Genomic DNA, 12,405 nt, shown 5'->3' with positions numbered 1-12,405 from the left:
GGCTTTTTTTTTCTGCTTATGTGGTGCTGAGGAATCGAACCCAGGGCCTCATGCATGCAAGGCAAGTGCTCTACCACTGAGCCACTTTCCCAGCCCCCACTTGTCTATCTTTATTAGTTGTGCTATGGTTTGTCCCCCAAAGGTTTGTGTGCTGAAAGCTTGGTCCCCCGTGTGGTAGTGTTGTGATGAAATCCTGAAGCAGTGGAGCCAAATGGAAGGCAATCAGGTCATGGGGCCTGTCCTCCTGAATGGATAAGCATCAGTAACCTGGAATAGGTTGATCTCTTATGTTGGGTCTCTCGCAGTGAATTCATTTTCAGGAGAACCACTTGTGTTCTGAATATGCCTTGATTCCTTCTTTGCTCTTCCTGCTTCTCTGCCATATGTTGGCATGACCAGGAGGCCCCCCTCAGAATGCCTGCACCCTGCAGGCATCAGAATTAGATGCTAAGTAAACTTTACAAGTTTTCCACTACCTAGCACTGTGGGATATCAACACAGAACATACTAATGCTGCTTCTCGATTGTTAGTCATATATTTCATTTTAAAATAGTTATTTGCACATTTTGAGAACTATTATTTTTCACACTAAGGTGATCTTTGATCCCAGCATTGTTAGAAATAGAGCTCTTAATAAATTATCTGTCTTGCCAGGCACTGGTAACTCATTCTTGTAACTCAGGAGGCTGAGATCTGAGGATCTCGATTTGAAACAGGGTTGGGCAGGAAAGTCTGTAAGACTCTTATCTCCAATAAACTGTCAAAAAGCCAGAAGTGGAGCTGTGGTCCAAGTGGTACAAAATAGTTCAAGAGTGCCAGCCTTGAGTAAAATAGTTTGGGGACAGCATGTAAGCCCTGAATTCAAGCCCCACAACCAACACAGAATGAATAATCATCTATCTTGAGGGTCTAAAAGAAATAAGATTGAACTGGGAAGCAAGAAGCCTCAAGTCAAAGGCTTGCTCTAACCCAACCATGTGTGGGTAATCTAAAACACTAAATCTCTCTCTCCCTCTCCTTCTCCATCTCTCTCTCTCGATTTATTACATGAAGATTTGGATCTAATACTCTCAGAGCTACATCCCAGGAGGAAGCCTACAGGAAGATGAAGACCACAAAGGTATGACACTGGAGGATGGGAGATCTTCATTCTTCCTAAGGAAACTACATCTGTTTGTTCCCCCCGCCCCTGCCCAATTCTTACCAAGCTGGATTGTTTCCATATACTAGCTCCAGCACAGGTACCAGCCATCCAAATCCTACAGCCAAAGCAAGATACATCGCCCTGGAGCAATCTGCCCAGGGCTGTACTCTCCTGAGTCGTGGGTTAGAGGATATTAGGGACACTTGAAGGTTCTGAAAACTCCATTACCCATCCAGGTCTTGTGAATTGGCTGTGAATGCGATGAGGACTCCACTCAAATGTCACTTTCCAGAAAGGCTCAGCCTGACTTCACTGGCCCACTCTCCTACCCCAATAGGTAAGATTTCATCACAACCCTTGTAATTATCTGACATTATCTTTGCTATTTGTTGTTTTTTTTTACCTCTGTGTCCATACACTAACTAAAGTTTAAGCTCTGATAGGAGCAGAACTACTCACTCCCAGGGTTCCCCTAGCATCTAGAATAATGGCTGGCACCTATTTAGTGACTGAATGAATAAAGGCGGTTGGCAAAGTTATATCAGCATCACTCCCATAGTAAAATCTAGAGTTTTGGTGTCGTTTAGTCCTCTTGCCTCAACACTGTGTTTGAGAAAAATCTCTTTATTGCCCTAATATATATGCAGATGTATGTATGTATTTAGAGTCAGACACTTAGCACTAGAGTGCCCACCGAGCGGGGTTATCCCAGTTTTCCTGTAGCTTTGTGAGAGATACAACAGAGTTCTTCTCATGGATGTCTAGGCGCTTATAAGCAAGTGAATCTTAACTAATCCTAGAGGAAGTATAACCCATTCAATGCTGCAACACATGATTCTGTCAATTAATATTTCATACAACAAGGGCTGGAAAGGTGGCTCAGTGGTAGAGCGCTTGCCTTGCATGCCTGAGGCCCTGGGTTTGATTCCTCAGCACCACATAAGCAAAAAGAAAAAAACCCGAAGTGGCACTGTGGCTCAAGTGGTAGAGTGTTAGCCTTGAGCTGAAGAGCTGAGGGACAGCGCCCAGGCCCAGAGTTCAGGCCCCACGACCAGTACCCCCCAAAAAAAATATTTCATACAACAGATATCATCGTAACATGTGGATGCTTCCTTACAGCAAAAATAAATGCATGCATGGATCAAAGTGGGCTGGTTGACGGCAAAGAAGGCATCCAGTCTCTTTCAATGGCAAGATGAGGTGTATTTTGTGAAAGTCCTATCCCTTACTGTCTATATAACTTGGACAAGCAGCCTAATTTCTCTTGGGCTTCCTATTAGAAGAAACTAGTGAGATGGTGTCAAGGCTCTCCAGATTGCAAAAGCTTGTATCTTACCAAGGAAAAAGGAATAAGACCTAAGGTAAAGGAAGTACAGACTCAAAGAGGAAGAAAGTGAAGATGGAGAGGTGAGAATAAAGGAGTCTGTAATTTATGTGGGGGGTAGCCTAATCGAAGACCTGGCAAATGAAAGATTCAAGAGGAGAGGAAAAGGAGTGTCGTTGAGGAGGTGGGAGGGAAGAGATGGTAGGAGAAAAACAAAGGAGGAGGCAAAAATGCTGGATAAGAAATGTGCTCATCACCTTGCTCATGTAACTGTAACCCCTCTGTCCAGTATGTTCACATAAACTTATTTTTTAAAAAGAGGAGAGAAAATACATGAACAAAGGCATGTGACAAGAATGTAAAGAATGCAAACAAGGGAAGAGGAGGTGAGAAGGAAGTATTGAGGGGCTGGAAAGGTGGCTCAGTGGTAGAGCACTTGCCTTGCATGCATGAAGCCCTGGGTTCGAGTCCTCAGAACCACATACACAGAAAAAGCCAGAAGTGGCACTATGGCTCAAGGGGTAGAGTGCTAGCCTTGAGCAAAAGAAGCTCAGGGACAGTGCCCAGGCCCTGAGTTCAAACCCCAGGACTGGCAAAAAAAAAAAAAGAACTAAGGCACCAAAGGGCTTAGGGCCTGGCTCAAATGGGAGAGTGCTTGCCTCGTAAGTACAAGGACCTGAGTTCAAACACCAGTACCTCCAGAAAACAGAAAAGTAGTTCCAACAAGATTAAGTCAACCAGATTAAAGAACTGTCAGAGGGGCTGGGAAGGTGGCTCAGTGGTAGAGTGCTTGCCTTGCATGCCTAAGGCCCTGGGTTCGATTCCTCAGCACCACATAAGCAAAAAAAGAAAAAAGCCAGAAGTGGCGCTGTGGCTCAAGTGGTAGAACGCTAGCCTTGAGCTGAAGAGCTGAGGGACAGGGCCCAGGCCCAGAGTTCAGGCCCCATGACCGGACCCAGAAAAAAAAAGGAAGTAGTGAGGCTCTGCTTTCCCCAATTCTTCCTGAGTCTACTGACAGCACGCTCACCAGCCTCCATCCCTCAGCTAGTTTGATCAATTTCAACTGGCATTCACGTAAAGCACATGGATCATACCAGAGTTTTAACTTCCAATTCAATTTTATTACTAAAGGTGTCTTTTTCCAAACACAGATTTCTCTGAGACTCCCTGCATCTCCCCTTTTCTTGTCATCACATATTAAAGATTTCCAGGAGGCCCTGAATTTCCCATCTATGCGGATGCTCCCATTTGGTATGCTGAAGGTACTGCATCGCCATTCGTTATGAATGAGCTACAACAGTACTGCAACAGCACTCAGCAAACAGCTCCTGACTTTCAGACATCGTTACATGCAAGTTAAACTAAATGGATGAATTTTTAGCAGGAATAATGTAGTTCATGTTGACATTATTCACAGCTTTCCCAAGAAGGCAAGTATTAATCAGACAACACTCATGTAGGTCTCAGTATATAAATATTTGGGTGTCTAGCTAAACAGTGCCCTAACCTTTAAAAGGCATATAGACCTTATGCTTTAAATAGGATCATCAGTATAAAGGGCAATTCAGGACAAATAAATGGAAGAACTTCTTTGCACAGCAGTATGGATGTACGTAGAACTCATTATGTCAAGAGGTCGAACGGCATAAAAATAAAAATAAGCCCACAAAAAATTGAGGTAAGTCAGTAATCACCACATAACAACATTCCACAAATCTTCCCCTCAGAATCATCATGCATTAGAAGCATGCCTGTAATCCCAGACACTCAGTGACAATGCCCAGGCACTAAGTTCAAGTCTCAGGCCTGTGCACATGTGCAGAGAGAAAGAGAGAAAGAGAGAGAGAGAGAGAGAGAGAGAGGAGGGAGTACCACATACCTCTTCAGATGAGGCCCCATGCATAACAGTTGAATGAAATTCAGAGCTCTGACTACCACCTTGACATATTAATAACAGAACTCCAACTAGTTTGAGGCTGAAGTGATCTCTCAGCTTTTCATTATCTAAAAGGAAGCAGTGGAACCATAAGGTTTGCCTGAAATGTGACATCAGAGGAAATCAAGTCCCAAGGGGTTGCCTGGTTTTATGACACCAGCCACATACATAGGACAGCACAGAAAAGAGGACTAAAAACAAAGACAAACTACCATAAATTTAAGTTTCTATTATGAAGAAAAAGTTATGGCAAGAGATGGGAAAAAAGAGAAAGAGGCGAGTTATCTCCAATCACCCAGAATTTCTCCATCTATCTTTGTGGGCAAAAGTCAGGCTAAAAGTATGTAAGCAAAAGATGCATCATTTTATATAGTCATATATATGTCATATATAGTGCTCACCTGTTAAGAATATTCTAGACGGGCTGGGAAGTTGGCTCAGTGGTAGAGCGCTTGCCTTGCATGCCTGAGGCCCTGGGTTCGATTCCTCAGCACCACATAAGCAAAAAAAGAAAAAAGCCGGAAGTGGTGCTGTGGCTCAAGTGGTAGAGCGCTAGCCTTGAGCTGAAGAGTTGAGGGACAGCGCCCAGGCCCAGAGTTCAGGCCCCACGACCGGACCCAAAAAAAAAAAAGAATATTCTAGACATATTCTAGTTATTACAAATGAGGGAAAACATGCAGCCTGTGTTTCTGGTTTACTTCACTTAATATAAATCTTTTTCCAAGAATGGCAATGCCATTCTTTCCAATGAAAATAAGAGGATTTGTTTTCTTTGTGTGTGTGTGTGTGTGTGTGTGTGTGTGTGTGTGTGTGTGTGTACTGTTTGTAGTTCTTTCTTCTTCTTTCTTTCTTTTGTTTCTTTGGTTTATTCCCTGCTGTCATTGGTTTTGATTTCTGTACCCTTTGTCTTGTGTGTGAGTTTAACTGATTTGGGGAAGGGAAAGGTAATCACAGAAACAGTGAGACAAGGAGTGAACCAATGAACAGCGATGCTCACTTGACACTACGTTAGAAATGAATTTTACAACTTGTGGCGAAGGGGGGTTGAAAATGGAGTGGATAACATTGTTCAAAAAGAAATGTACTTGTGACCTTACTTATGTAACTGTAACCCCTTTGTCCATTACCTTTACAATAAACTTGTTAAAAAAGATTCATCATTAACCCCAGTCTGCTTCCTATAGGATGCACCAATCAACAGCTAAAAAGAATATATCTAAAGCTTCAAGAGAAATCCATACACTGTTTTAGTATAGTCAGTCTCACTAACTAGTTCAATGCATTGAAACAATGTAACACAAATAAACAGCTGTGTTTTGGGTAACCAGGGATGAAGACACCAAAAGTGGGAGATGCCAACCAAAGACTTTATTGGGCAACGTGAGTGCTGGGATGGAGAAAAACACAGTGTCAGCCACGGTCAGGACTTGGAATTCGTATCCATGGTAGATGTATGTCAAGGAAACAGGAGCTATTTGAATTATGGGGCTATAATTCCATCGAGGGATGCTGAGGACAGCATAAACCACTTGAGCCTGCAGAAATGACTGCCCATATTTCAGTCACCTGTGTTTTGTCCTGTGAATAATTTACTGGCTGCCTTCACACAGTGTGTTGTGTCAGACTTCAAACTTTGGGTATTTCGTTGCAATTTGATTTGTCTTTTGCTTCAGAATCTGTCCATTCCTGGAACAAATCTTTATTGAGCATTTACTACGTGTGTCAGGCTGTGGACAGAAGTGGGCATTGCATCTTCTTTGACCAGCAGCTGCTGAAGACTTTAAAATCTGAACATTTCCCCAGTAGAAATCAGATGTCCTACAGCCAGCCAGGGATCCCTGCATAAAGAATAAGAACATGACAAAAATGAAACAAAGCTTTAATCAGGATACAATCACCAGCCATTCAGGAAGGAGCTCCCAGGCTCTGTTGAAGCAGTTTCCTGGACTCTTCTCATAGGAGAGAATGAGTGCACTGTGAGTTGGGGAAGCTTGTTTTAAGGAGAAAGGAACTCTTCATGGATGCTAAGATATCAGACACACACACACACAACCAACCCTCACCACCTGTCTCCAAGCTGCTAACCGAGTGCCATGAAGTAAAACCCAGTCCTTTTCTACCACGGATACACTCCACATCCAGTTTCACCAGGCTAGAACACCTCACTATCCCCTTCATCATGAGCATTGCTCTATGCTAGTGTTTCTTCCTGTATAAGAAGCTCTGGCAGAGAGCAAATGACGGTGTGAGTAACCTCAGGAGGCCAAGGATGCAATAGATCCTCACACTTAGTCAAATTCAGGTTCCTTCTTTTATGGACTATCATGTCTTAGCTATTCCCAACTCCTGAAAATATATTTAACCCAAGAATGACTTGTTTACTCCTTTCTCTGCTAGAGACAAGCATTTCTGGTATTAGACCTGGGGGGAAATATATATATTAACCATCAGTACTAGGACACGCGACCATGGAGAGAGGCAGAGTCTGGAAGGACACCTCTCAGAGGCTCCCGTGCTTCTGGGCTGGAAGGATGCTGTCCACCAGCATCCAAAATATCTTATTGTCAGCATCTAGCTTTAGTCAAGCCTTAGTGAGTTCATCCATTATCTTTCAATCAGAGTAGGGCCAGTGTTTATCTTCATAGCTATCACTGAGTTAGGGGTAGGCACCAAGAGAAACTTAACCAACAGGAATTTGGGAGGTTGAGGAGGAGTCTTGCGATCCGCAGTCTGTAAGCTGAGTACTCACTGGTATAAATCACAGTACTGGAATTTATTCAGAGCCCATGAGCTTGAAAACCAGAAGAGCTGATGTGTAAATCCCAACCTGAGGGCAGGAGAAGATGACGGGGGATATCCCAGCTCACATAGTGAGACAGGAAAAGGTGAGGTGGAAAGATTCCTCTTTCCTGTGCCTTTGGTCTATTCAGGCACTCAAAGCATTGGCTAGAAACCTACTATATTGAGGAGAGTTAGGAAAAAAAGGTCTCTAGCTTGTAGAGCTGGGAATAGGAAAGAGTATGCATGGTTTTTCTTCACTTAGATGTTGATGAATTGTTCTTCAAAGGTGGAGGAACATCCACCTTTGGGAACTCTTCTTTTATAGTACATGAGTTCCTGTAGTGCTAAACTAATACACACACACTCTCTCGCAGACACATCCAAAAAACATTTCATTTAGGCACATATGGTCCATTGGGTTGCCACATGAAATTAGCAAGAATAACATTAACATGAGGGTTACTAAAGTTCACCACTCATAACCCACTGACAAAGAAATAATACCTATGGGGATGATGGTGGTGATGATGATTGAGATGTGATGGTGATGGCCATAGTGGTATTGGTATTGAGGAGGAGGAGGAGGAGGAGAAGGAGGAGGAGGGACAATGACAGTATCTCATACGATTGTTCTGAGAACTAAAGGAGTTGATATATGTTAGCTGTTAAGAACACAGTATATAATAAGTGATGTGCAAATGTTATATATAATTCCTTGATTTGGCCAAAAAACTCCTCTTTCCATGAGAGAGAGGTGGAATTCACCTTCGGGGAAGGATGGAAGGTTTGAGCTGGAAGGCACCACAGATCAACCTGCCAGCCTCCTTGTTTTATTCGCCAGGGCCCAAGACTGACTGACTCCAACATTATCTTAAAGACAATTGAACATTATACAAATGCAAACTCTTGATCACTGCTATTTTCTCCCCAGCCCATTTGTTTCTACCCCTTCAAGGCTGTGGTTTCACTTTAACCCCTTCACAGGTTCCAGTCCTACCTCTCCTCCTGGAGCATCAATGGAAACTTCAGGGTCACCTTAAGGGCCTCCCTCATCCCAGTGACTCTAGTGCCAAGGAATCCAGTGTTTCTTCTCTCCCACCTGCACCTGCCATTCCCTCAACCCATTCCCCATCTTAGGCCTCCAGCTCTGCTCTGAGCCACCAAAATCACCAGCCAAGTACTCACATGAATCTTATTTAAACATAGTACCCTGTCATCCTGTTAGTCCTCTGTTCAAAATCTTTCCTCATAAGCCAGGTACTGGTGGCTCATGCCAGTAATCCTGGCTACTCAGGAGGCTCAAATCTGAGGATCCCAGTTCAAAGCCAGACCAATGACACACCAAAAAAAAAGCTGAAAGTCGGTAGAAAAAACTCAAGTGGTAGAGTACTAGCCTTGAATACAAAAGCTCAGAGACAGCACCCAGTTCAAGCCCCAGGCCCAGTACCAAAACAAAAACAAAAAAATAAAAAAGAAAGGAAGGGAGGGGTGGGGAGGGGAAGGAAAGAGAGGGGAAGGGAAGGAGAGGGGAAGGGAAGGGAAGGGAAGGGAAAGGAAGGGAAAAAGAAAAAGAAACAAAAAAGCCCTCCTCACAATCTGGGGATATCTCCCAAACACTCTGGCAGCATCACTCCTCCTCACATACCCATTTCCTACCTGATGCCGCCCTGTCTAATGTTGCTTGGTAGAATTTCTGCCATCTTCCTTTGAACTCACCTACCAAGGCTGAAAGGAGGCCTGTGAGCTTGTGAGGGCAGGAAGTCACGGTGCTCCTGCACAATTAAATCCCCCCTATGTGCATAGGCAGGGGGGAGGAGGGCCCTGGGGAAGCCCCCAGGTGCAGTCTGCCCTGTGCCTTCTTTTCAAGGATCCCTGGACTGTGCCTTTTTTAAATAGGATTTGCCCGGATGAGTTACCCAGCCAAGCACACCCCTGGGAAGGTAAACTTCAGCCCCTATACTCAAGAGGGCTACGTGTCTTCATAGCCAGACTGCAGGCCCACGACAGAACAGGTGCCTTCTGGGACACACAGAGCAGCCACAGCAACATTCCCTGAGAGGAGCTGGGTTTCTCTTCCCTCTTTGTTTTCTAAAATTCCCTTTCATCCAAAGAATACGCTGCTTTAACCTTGGCAATTTTAAAAAGCAAAGTCTGTTGCTAAGAGGATGCAGCCCAGCTGGGAAGTGTTTAATGGGTGTCAACAGTGGCACCATCCACAAACAACACAGACAGCTCCTGAGTGAACAAGAATCCAGTTCTTCTGCCTCTCCCCAGGAGGAAAGGATGAACCCTTGAGTACTGAATCACCAGAACATTCTGTACAAAGGCAGCAAAGCCTTCATCTCCACATTTCAGAAGCACAGTATGTTGGAAAAGAAAACAGCTTCCTTCCCTCCAGTGAGTTCCAAAAGGAAGAAGAAGAGTAATGCTTCCCTAACAGGATAGACAGCAAAGCTCAAAGTTCAGGACCCCCACACAAGTTCCAGAAGGGTCTGGCACCCAAATTGGAATAAATGTAGATTCATCATCAAACATTTCTGATTAGAGTCCATGTGAATAAAGCAGGGCTGACTGAGTAGAATTTAATCAAACCTCTTCGGAATGTGAGATTTATAGGTGGTGGTATCTAATTCCAGGAATTAGATATTTTTGATGACCAGAGGCCAGACTTTTGGATGTTATCTTATTGTAATTTGTTCTAGGTGATGAGAAGCTAATGTGTGAGCATCATGTGGTCAAATTTTAAGATCCTATTTCAAGAATTCTACATATCCCATTCTGGCATGCCTATAGCCACTGCTATCCACGGAATGTTGTTCCACACATAGTTCTGTGGAACATTTAGAAATAAGAGTTACATTTCCAAAACCTTGCTGTGCATCTCTGACCCCAAGACATGGCCTGTCCAAATTTCTCTTCCTATTACCATTTTTTCATCTGTAAAATGAGAACCATGATGACTTTATGAACGATAATACTTATACAAGTAGTTGGTCCATTACAGGGTCTAGCCACAACATCTTAAGAGGTGTGTGAGAGTTGGGAGAGATGGGGTGAAAGGTGGAAGGGGTGACATTGACCAAGAAACATGGTACTAATAAACTGACATGTTGAATTAAAACCCCTTTGAACAACTACTTAAAGATAATAAAAATAAATGTTCAAAACTCTCCCTCTCTACCAGAGTGCTTATCTTAACAGGGTAAGACAGGAAGAAGGTGGAAAACAGCATATTCCAGAGGCCTATTTCTATTTTTTTTAAATAAAACTTATTTGAAATCTATCAGAAAGTTACATGTCTAAAAATTTCAACACTTTGTTCTAATTTTACAAGAAGTTTACAACTGAAATACCCCCACCTAATCATCTAAGAGACCACCTCTTGGCAGTATAGTAAATGGAGAAATTACAGATCTTCCCATAGGTTTAAGGTTTCAATGTTCAAATTTGCAAAAAGAAAAGTGAATTGGAATGAACACATTTACAGCAAGCCATTTCATATCTGTTAATTATCATTTACACATCAAATACATACAGCATTAAGACCAAATATACAGAATTTCCACGTTTATATACAGTAATGAACATAGTGCATGGTTCAAATCTATCTTACAATCAAGTGTACAAGTTTAAATATGGCTTTATAAACTATGAACAGTAACTGTGCTAAAGTAACTCACAGGTCCAGAAATAAACACTGGAATACCACCCCCACATCAGGCCCGTGCATCAAGATGCTAGCCGCAGCATTTGCAAACCAGATGGTGCAGGTTAACGTGCTCAGGCAGTACCCACTGCGGGCTCCCTAAGAGCTGAAATGTTGGGTTCAAATGGCAAGACTGGCCCTTGCCATCTCAGATCTGTGAAACTAAAGCTGTGCATCTGCCACATCTTTGGATACTCAAGGTTGAAAAGTAGAAGAAAACACATAATCGGTGAGGTGATGGTTTTCAGGTACTAACAAAATTCTATGGAATGCTCTAAGGATATACTGTACATTTGCGTTATTTGGGTCTCTTCCCCTTCTCTTTTGTTATTTTGTGTACATAGGTGTATTGTAAACTTTTTTAGGAATTTTCAAGGCATTCTAGATCAAGTGGTCCCCAAACCAGAATTTTAAAGAGCAACTATAAAAAGTGGCACCTCACTGTTTACTCTTTCCTTCACTTACGTGTCTATTAAATAAAAATCAATAAGTACCTTGACATCAAACCCCTGCTCCATTCTGACTGTATGTCTACTTCGCCACACATTACAGACACATGTTTTATGCATCTATAGCCTCCCAAGCACTACCTCTGAAATTCCTCACCCCATTTCTTAAAGTCTACGGAGTACCAGAAAATGTATTTCTTAAATTTCTCTATCTGCTATGTTGTGTGTGTGTGTGTGTGTCTGTCTGTCTGTCTGTTTGTGTATCTGTCTGTCTGTGTGTCTGTCTGTCTGTCTGTGCTAGTACTGGAGCTCGAACTCAGGGTCTAGACACTGTGTCTTAGCTTTCTTGCTCAAAGCTAGCACTCTACCACTTCTGCCATAACTTTACTTCTGGCTTTTGTGTGTGCGATCAAGAGAAGAGTCTTGTAGACTTTTCTCTCTGGACTGTCTTCAAACCCCAGTCTTCAGATCTCAGCCTCCTTACTAGGATTACAAGCATGAGCCACAGGTGCTCAGCCCTTGCTATGACACCAGTATATACATATACAGCAGTGTATACGTATATACATATGTGTATGTTACAAAGAAAAACACTGAGAGCTATGCATAAAATGTCTTACTAGTGAAGTGACTAAGCACAATGATTTGGAGCCCACTGCCTAATGAGGGATGATTTGAGTGTCTCAAAACATGTAAAATCCTTTCTACAAAAAAAAGTACTTTATAAAATGGAAAGTAAATACCACAACACTTTGGGGAGACTAAGAGAGAGTTTAAATATACAGGGGGGAATATATTAGGGCCAGACCTCCCCTCCCCCACCTCCTCCTCAAGCTTCTCTGCAAGTTCCCAGGCTCAGCTTCAGAGGGGCATGTGCATAGAAGTCAGGATGAAAGCAAAGCTGGTTGCATACTTTTCTATGCACTTGTACATCTGTGGACAACCCTTTCCCTGTAGAGAGTATATACAGAGACTACATTTGCCTTTGATTGGGGAAACCTGCACATTTTACTGTTGAGTAAAAACAACACCATGACACATCTTTCCATGTCCATGACACATCT

General features: G+C 42.9%; 1 pseudogene; it reads left to right on the top strand.

Moving 5' to 3' along the window:
* LOC105990068 overlaps positions 1-6,251 on the top strand; it is a 20,328-nt pseudogene extending 14,077 nt beyond the window's left edge.
* The last annotated feature ends 6,154 nt before the right edge of the window (positions 6,252-12,405 follow it).

Source organism: Dipodomys ordii, unplaced genomic scaffold (genome assembly GCF_000151885.1).
Source record: "Dipodomys ordii isolate 6190 unplaced genomic scaffold, Dord_2.0 Scaffold62, whole genome shotgun sequence".
Classification (NCBI taxonomy): Eukaryota; Metazoa; Chordata; class Mammalia; order Rodentia; family Heteromyidae; genus Dipodomys; species Dipodomys ordii.
The sequence above is the reverse complement of the archived record's forward strand: the minus strand, read 5'-3'. Positions and strand labels throughout refer to the sequence as shown.